The sequence below is a fragment of the Thalassophryne amazonica genome, chromosome 7 (genome assembly GCF_902500255.1).
Source record: "Thalassophryne amazonica chromosome 7, fThaAma1.1, whole genome shotgun sequence".
Taxonomy (NCBI): Eukaryota; Metazoa; Chordata; class Actinopteri; order Batrachoidiformes; family Batrachoididae; genus Thalassophryne; species Thalassophryne amazonica.
The window spans coordinates 71,780,609-71,788,775 of record NC_047109.1 but is presented as its reverse complement, the minus strand read 5'-3'; the positions used below and the strand labels follow the sequence as shown (position 1 = coordinate 71,788,775).

Here is an 8,167-nt window from a genome sequence, read left to right as displayed (position 1 = left end):
CTTTCAAGTCCAAACTTAAGACGCACTTATTTTCCCTTTCGTATGGCTAGCATACTGGCATAGTATGTTACTATGCTTTTTAGCCTTTTAAATTCATTTATTAGTAAAGAGAGCGGGCTGCGGCTCCAACTTTATCTAAAGTCTGGGTCTTTTAGTGCAGCTTAGGCCTAGTGACCGGTGATCACCTTAGTATTTCTTCTGTTTTTCTTGTTGCTTAGTGCTAACAAATTATACTGCATTTGTTGTTTTTCTGATGCCTGATTCTGTTTTTTCTCTCTGTTTAAGGTGTGGCTCCATCTAGAGATGGGTGTGGTGTCTTTTTCTGCAAGCCTCTCGTCCTGTGCACCGGCGTGGACAACCAAAATTTACTGTATATTCCTTTTGTCAGTTGTGTTGGTAGCATGGCCCAAGCAGAGGGTCACCCCTTTGAGTCTCGTCTGCTTGAGGTTTCTTCCTCAAATCATCAGAGGGAGTTTTTCCTTACCGCTGTCACCTGTGTGCTTGCTCTAGGGGTTGGTAAGGTTGGTAAGGTTAGACCGTATTTGTGTGAAGCGCCTTGAGGCAACTTTGTTGTGATTTGGCACTATATAAATGAAATAAAGTGAGACTGAATTGAACTGTTTCTGAAAATCAGGCTGTTTACACATCCATGAATTTTGGTAGTTCCTGCTTCAGCCACCAGGGAACCAGCACTCTTGTTAGGTACGAATGCTGCGTTCCATTTACTTTGTAAATCGTCACTTGGAATGAGGTCACACTCACGTTAAATGCGTTCCATTTTCCACACCGCACCACAAGTTGGAAAAAAGATCGACCCCTCTAAGATTTTGGAGTACAGAGTTCTACAAAAAAAATATTTGGTCCATCAAACAGATGGTGCAGAAGTTACATTATGCACGGCGCAAAGCTTGCTCTTATGGTAGATGAAGGCACAGACCGAAAAATGCCAAAAAACAATCCAGAAATGGTGCATGTGCACGCACGCACACACACACACACACACACACACACACACACACACACACACACACACACACACACACACACACACACACACACACACACACACAAATAATCCGGAAATGGCACAAAAAAATCTGCCCAGTGGGGAAAAAGCCACAAACCGACAAAGCCACAAACCAATGGTAGAGGAAGCCACAAACCAGAAATGACATGGTGAGATGCTGTAGAGCTTCGCTCATTCATGTCCGTGACATATACATAGTATTAGTGTTTTCATTTAGTGCTGCTTGGTTTGGAGTGCAGTGTAACAGCCATTGTTGTTACTGAGTTAGCCAGTATTTTCTCTATCAATTGATAAACAACACATTACGCTGCATTTCACATCTAAAAATATTGCAACACATATCCACAGACACCAGTAGGCCAGAACCCTGTCCATGATTTATTAAATTGGACACAAAAAATACTAAAGTGCTAAAAAACATTAAAACTACAACTTTAACTACAGCTGCTGGGAGCAGCCATGTTGGATTGTGAACCCGGAATATGTGGGGTTTGTACGATTTGGAATTCCTACTTCAGGGGGTATTCCTGGGGGTGACCTGGGAAATACAGTACAAATGGACAAATGGAACACACATAACACATAACAGTGGCAACAGGATGACAGAACAGCATTATGATGAATTCTCACCGCAAGACAGAGCCATATATGACCAGACACTTGATATTTGGAATCGAGACAAATAATCATATCAGTTGACCTGTAAAAAATTCTGCATTATCATGTATGACCAAAAGATGGCAATGTCTGCACAATAACAAGCTGCTAGGCAACAGGATGCAGCCTCTGAATGGGAGTTAGCCTATCTGTGATTCACATGCTGGATCAGAAGAAGCAGCAGCAAAAGAAGAATTTTACTGCCATAATTTTGGTTTCTGTATTTTATTTTGCATTGTGCATATTTTACATGGCATTACTACTTTTATTTTGAAAATTCCCAGGTAGAAAATATTGTTAGTTTTGTTGGTTCCGCTGGTGCAGCTAATTGAGATGCATACCCATTGTGAAAAGTAAGCATGGCAAGTCATGGCAAGAAAGGCCAGTTTAAATATATAAGTAAGTACTAAGACCTCAGTTCTGCCTCAGGGATTGCACAGCAGCAGACAGGAGAGCGCTGCAGAGGGTGATCAAAACGGCCCAGGGGATCACTGGTTGCTCTCTGCCCAGCCTGGAAGACATTGCCAGCTCTCGCTGCCTCAGCAGAGCTGCCAGCATCAGCAAAGACACATCCCACCCCACCACCTGTTTGACCTACTACCCTCTGGCCGACAGTATAGGTCAACCAAACTAGTACAAACAGAGTCAGGAACAGCTTTCTCCCCAGAGTGATCACGCTCTGAACAAAAACAAATCACTCTAATCTGCACTCTTCATGTTTCTTGTGCAATATCTGTAAACCATGTGCAATATTCCTGTGTAATATGATTCCACAGTTGTATATAATTCTTATTTTACATTTTAATTGGTCCACATTTTATTTTTTATTTTATTTTACCTAATGTTTATATTAGTTGTACATATACTCTGAATAATTTACTGTTAAATTTCAGTATCTTTTATTTGGCAAAAAATTACTCGCACCACGGAAAGCACCTTTTTGGAGTTGCACTCAAATCTCGTTGCAGTGCAAATTACAATGACAATAAAGGCGATTCTGATTCTGATTCTCAACAGACAGAAATGTGACACCGTCCACCTATAACTTATAAGTGATCCCTCCATCCCAGTGTCCCAAAAGACGGTGGACTGCAGAGGAAGACATAACTCTAAAATCAACATGAAAAAACAGACAAAAGTTTTTATTAATTTTTTTAATGTCACTACTTTTGTGTTTCTGAGTGTATCAGAGGGCATGAGGTCAGGGTCATGGTGCTGTGACAGTATTTGTCACCCAGGTCATGTAGTCGTGTCAAACTATTACCCTGGCTGGAAAAGTAACACATCCCACTGATTTCTCTCTCTCTCTGTTTTTCTGTTCTTGACAGTGAGCATTTTGTTTATGGCCAGATTTTTTCATATTTAAAATTCTACACTGACTCTTTCTGTGTGTGTGTGTGTGTGTGTGTGTGTGTGTGTGTGTGTGTGTGTGTGTGTGTGTGTGTGTGTGTGTGTGTGTGTGTGTGTGTGTGAGAGAGAGAGAGAAAGAGAGAGAGAGAGAGAGAGGGATGTGGGATGTTATATTCTCCTTTTAAAAAATACCTAGGGGTGAGAGAGAAAGCAGAGATAGAAAGTAAAGGAGTGGGGGAGTAGGAGGATGCAGGACGAGAGGGAGAGAGAACTGATTACATTGGAGAAAGCAAAAGAGGTGTACGGGCACAGTTGAACAAGGAGAGAGAGAGAGAGAGAGAGAGAAGATAGAGAGAGAGAGAGAGAGAGAGAGAGAGAGAGAGAAACAGACGGGAAGGTGGGGGAGTAAATGCAGCTTGCCTTCCCTGTGTCCCAAAATCCCAGTCAGGTCCACGGGCAGGCGGAAGAATTGGACCTGAATCAACAAATGGACACAGAGAAACTGGATATAGTCCGGCTACGAGGAGAAAATAAAGGAGAAGAAAGCGTGCGGCTTCGTGTTCTTTAATGTCTCCATCATATCCTGCTGTGAGGGAGCCACAGGACGGGGAGAGAGAGAGAGAGAGAGAGAGAGAGAGAGAGAGAGAGAGAGAGAGAGAGAGAGAGAGAGAGAGAGAGAAAACAGCGGACTTTGCCTGCACCCTTGGATGCCAAGGAGCTGTGAGCTAGAATCGAGTGGACTGTGGGACCTGCTTTGACTGAATGCATATGCACAGTAAGTATTTGGAAATGCAAACGTCAGAACGTGTGCGTGTCTGTGTGAACATGAAGTGGGAGAACACCAGAGGGCAAGAACACAATGCAAATACAGTTGGGGCTCCGATGTCTGTTGTATTGTAATGTGCGTGAGCATCACTGAGCGGGTTTTTGGATTTATCCAACTCGCTCAGACTTGACTCTGTGTGTGTGTGTGTGTGTGTCAGTGCCGGTGTGTGCGTGAGCTGATAATAGCAGTCCCATTGGTATTCAGCGGAGGGAGCTCCAGCATCTCTCTGCGCTTTTCCCCCTGGATGGGATCACAGAGCAGGGATTGTACTCGCCTGTGGAGAGCCCCGCTGAAATGGGTGAGTGTCCATCCTTTTCCTTCTCCCTTTTTTCTCTCTCTCTCTCTTTTTGCTTTCTTCACCTTCTGTGTTGGTCTCCGGCTGGCTGTGACTTTGCGCTTTCTTGGTTATGTTTGCACTTCTGATGGGATTTCCCCCCCTTCTTCATTTCCTCACATCTTCAGTGTTATCTCACCCACTCACTCTATCCAGCACACAACTCCCTCAAACCTCCCCCACCCATCCCCACCTGTTTCCACTCTATCCCCCGTGTCTCCCAATGCACCCCCACCCCCACAGTGGAGAGCTAACCAGGCCTGTCAGGTTTGATGGATTTGGAAGAAATCTGAATGGCTCACCTCAATTTGTTGATCTCTCTCCCACTTCCACTCACACACACACTCACTTCCCTTTTCCAGTGCTCCCCTGGTCTCCTTTCTTTATTCTCTTTGAATTCAGATGCACCAAAGGTGTCGAGCCTTTCTTCCTGGCTCAGGCAGCGAATGGGGATGCGGTGCATGTGCGTGAGCGGTACTATCCTATTTCTGTGTTCGTGTCAGTCATGTTGAAAACGTGTCATGTGTCAGCGTGCAGGTTTGGGTTATGCAGCAGATCAATGTGTTTAATTGCTGCAGGCATCACAGCTGTGACACATACGCACACATGTGCACTCACTGTTACTGTGCTCTTGTGTCTTTTGCACTCCTTGCTGGCATACCTTCTGTGGAGCAATTCAAACCCGCCTACATGTTTTCACACCCGTGACACAATAAACATGCTAATGCATCTTACCAAGGATGCGTTTGTGGACACGATGTCCTGAGCAAAGCACACACACACACAGTCTAATATCAAATGGTCCTTGATATGATATGGTATGATATGAGCATCGTATCGATCTTCACCAGGGTATTGACCAGATGTGATACATTGTATAGCCCTCAGTGATTCACTTTATATTGACATCATCTCAGTGGACTGTGGAAGAAGGAAGACGTCACCCCTCCTAGTTAATGATTTCTTTTTCACATAAGAGCAGACATTATGGCTCTGAATTCAGAATTCGTAAAGGAACACACACACACTTTCTCTATACTGTGTGGAAATCAGAAGGTATTCAAGCTGCGTGGTGTTTGATGAGATCAGGCTTTCATATATTCAACAGGTACAAACTGTTGAATAGTAACAGCCACAACTACCTGTTGAGCCACTAAGATTTAGCATCCTGTAGCTTTTTATGCAGTCTACTTGATTAAAGGCAGAATGGTTGAATTTATGAGTTTTAAAATAGAAACTCTGCACGTGTGATCTTAGGCCAACATTATTTTTCCTCTTGTCGCCTGCAAACATACCTGTTCATCTGAAATACTGTTAATTTGTCAGTCAGGTAGTGATACACAAATGTGACAGCAGCTGTCATGGAAGGGAAAATGAACTGCAACTTTATCTAAATATGATTCCCACAGGTACTAATTTTATGTGGTGTTTGAAAATGTTGACAACTTTACACTTGACTACTAAATCTAAAATTGAGTTTGTGAGTTTGAATTATCACACACAAGCATTTTCTAGGATTTGGAAATGAAAGAATCTGACAAACAAGATACTTATAACCTCAACCCCACCTGCTCCTATTCAATTAAAATTTATTTCATTTATATAGCGCCAAATCGCAACAAAGGTGCCTCAAGGTGCTTCAAAAAGTAAGGTCTATAGCCTTAGAGCAAGCACACAGGCGACGGTGGTAAGGAAAAACTCCCTCTGATGATTTGAGGAAGAAACCTCAAGCAGGCCAGACTCAAAGGGGTGACCCACTGCTTGGGCCATGCTACCAACACGATTAAATATACAAATATTCGCTCCTAATTTTCATCATGCATGTGATGACAGGATTATTGCATGCAACATGCCCAGACATGGCCAGCAGATGGCAGTGTGAAGCAGGTGGCAGACTGGATTAAGTTGGTGATCAGTTCACGAGATTTCAATCCGTTCACCCTCATTTTATTACCTTTTAGTGTGGAGATTTGGGTTACTGTCTTAAGATGAAGGCCTTGGACTATGTCCTCTTTATTTTGCTGCTTAAGCACTGTTATCATGAGTATAGAGTGTTATTGGCATGTCACCCTTTCAGAAAAGCCGTTTTAAGAACAGAAGGCGTAAAGTGAATGAGAGACTGGATGGACTCCAGTTCATCATAGGTTATTATTGCAGCCAAGGCTAGCACTCATTTATGTAGGGCTGAGTGGACTGGGAAGATGCAGATGAAGCATTTTGTCCAAGGACACAGATAGGTAGCCCCGGTCTATCTACGGGTACTCCAAATCCTACCTCACTGAGCCACCTGCTCTATGCTTTAAAGGCATATTAAGACTTACACCAGTGGTGTCTAAAATATTGGCCAAGAGGGTGCAGGTTTTCTTTGCAGCTACTTGACTCCAGCAAGTGATTTCACTGATTAACATCACTTTGAGCAGATGGGATGAGTTCATCAGTGAAATCACCTGCTGGAGTCAGTGGCTGCAAAGAAAAGCTGCACCCTCTTGGCCAGTACTTTGGACACCACTGATTTACACATTTTATACCAGATAAGGGAAAAAACAAGTAACTTGTCATTTTGACTTTTAGCATCTGCTCAGTCACAATAGCATGATAGAAATGGATTCCATTTACCATTTAGCATTAGATAAAAGTGCCATCAAGGTAAAAAGCAAAGGGAGTCCTTTGTGCTCCTTAAGTGTCTGTCAAGGTATTGAACCATCGCTATGAGCCTGGACTGTGGGCCTCCACCTGCCTCAGGCACATTCACCCCGTCAGTGCACGCTTCCCGTTGTGTTACACCTCGGAAACTGGATTTTGATACAAAGCTCTCAGAACTGAAGGAAGCATGAGTGGTGTAGATAGAAAATTGGATAGGGAGTGGAAGAGAATGTTTCAAGATGGTATTAATGGGCGAGAGAGAGAGAGAGAGAGAGAGAGAGAGAGAGAGAGAGAGAGAGAGAGTAAGAGATCATATAGCAGGAAGGAGAAAACAAGCAGCAAAGTCAGAGGAAGAGTGACAAGGACGTCACAGACAGCAGGGCAACATGCAGTGCGGGGAGTGACGAGGAGGAGAATGACGTGCGTGATAAAGGAGAGTGACACAAATGTCACCATGCTAACCTTTAATGCACTCTCTCTCTGTGTCCTATTCCTCTCTTCTTTTTCTTGTTGTAGATGGGCAGCCTTGCAGAAAAGGGCACCAAATAGACAAAATGGACACTAACAGACACCCTCCAGCAACAAGCGCTCCACACCTGAGAACCGTCACCTCATCCAGCCGTTGGCGAGAACCGCCCCAGCACGGGGCCAGTCAGCAGAGTTGAGGCTGGACAATTCACAGCGGGTCTCCAAAAAGAGGAAATACATAAACGTAGCAGGCAACAAGCCTCAGAGGAGTCCAATTACAACAACACAACCCCGCTTTAGATCATTTGACTGAGGTTCTTGGACTTTGTCAGAAATTAAATAGTCAAAAGTGATGCTTGAGCAGTGGTATGGAGCTTTTGGACATGTCCGGATTTATCGACCAGTTATCCTCCTGAGATTACGACATTTTTGTGCACACTTCAGACCTGGGCCACTTTTCCAGATTGACTTGTGGGCAAAAGCGAGTAATTGAAAATTTGCCCTGGAGACGCTCACTGTTCTGATTTGTTGAGGGTTTGGAACACTTCTGTTTTTTTTTTTTGAAGGAGCACTCTCACAATCCTTCCTTTATCCCACTTTCCTTCCGTTCTTTTCCACTGTCTTCGTGCACGTTGCAGAGAAATATTATGAAGCACATCCATTCTTCTTCATCCGCTGTCAGTGACTGGGAGAGAGGACGGACAGACTGTCCAGAATAGATAAGTGAGACAACTGGCACCGAGAAGAAATCGGCAAAAAAGGGGAAAAAAGAAGAAGGAAGTAATGCAGCAGAAAATAGAAGGAAGCAGGTAGAGAAAGGAGACGAGACGACAGAAGAAGAAAAGCAGAATTAACTAGGATT

The 8,167-nt window shown here is 43.7% G+C and overlaps 1 long non-coding RNA gene across 1 annotated transcript; it reads left to right on the top strand.

Moving 5' to 3' along the window:
- Positions 1 to 3,218: 3,218 nt before the first annotated feature.
- On the top strand, positions 3,219 to 7,756 carry LOC117513313. The gene is made up of 3 exons (XR_004561557.1): positions 3,219 to 3,345; positions 3,386 to 3,809; positions 7,354 to 7,756. It is a non-coding gene; the product is annotated as an uncharacterized LOC117513313 (long non-coding RNA).
- Positions 7,757 to 8,167: the final 411 nt, after the last annotated feature.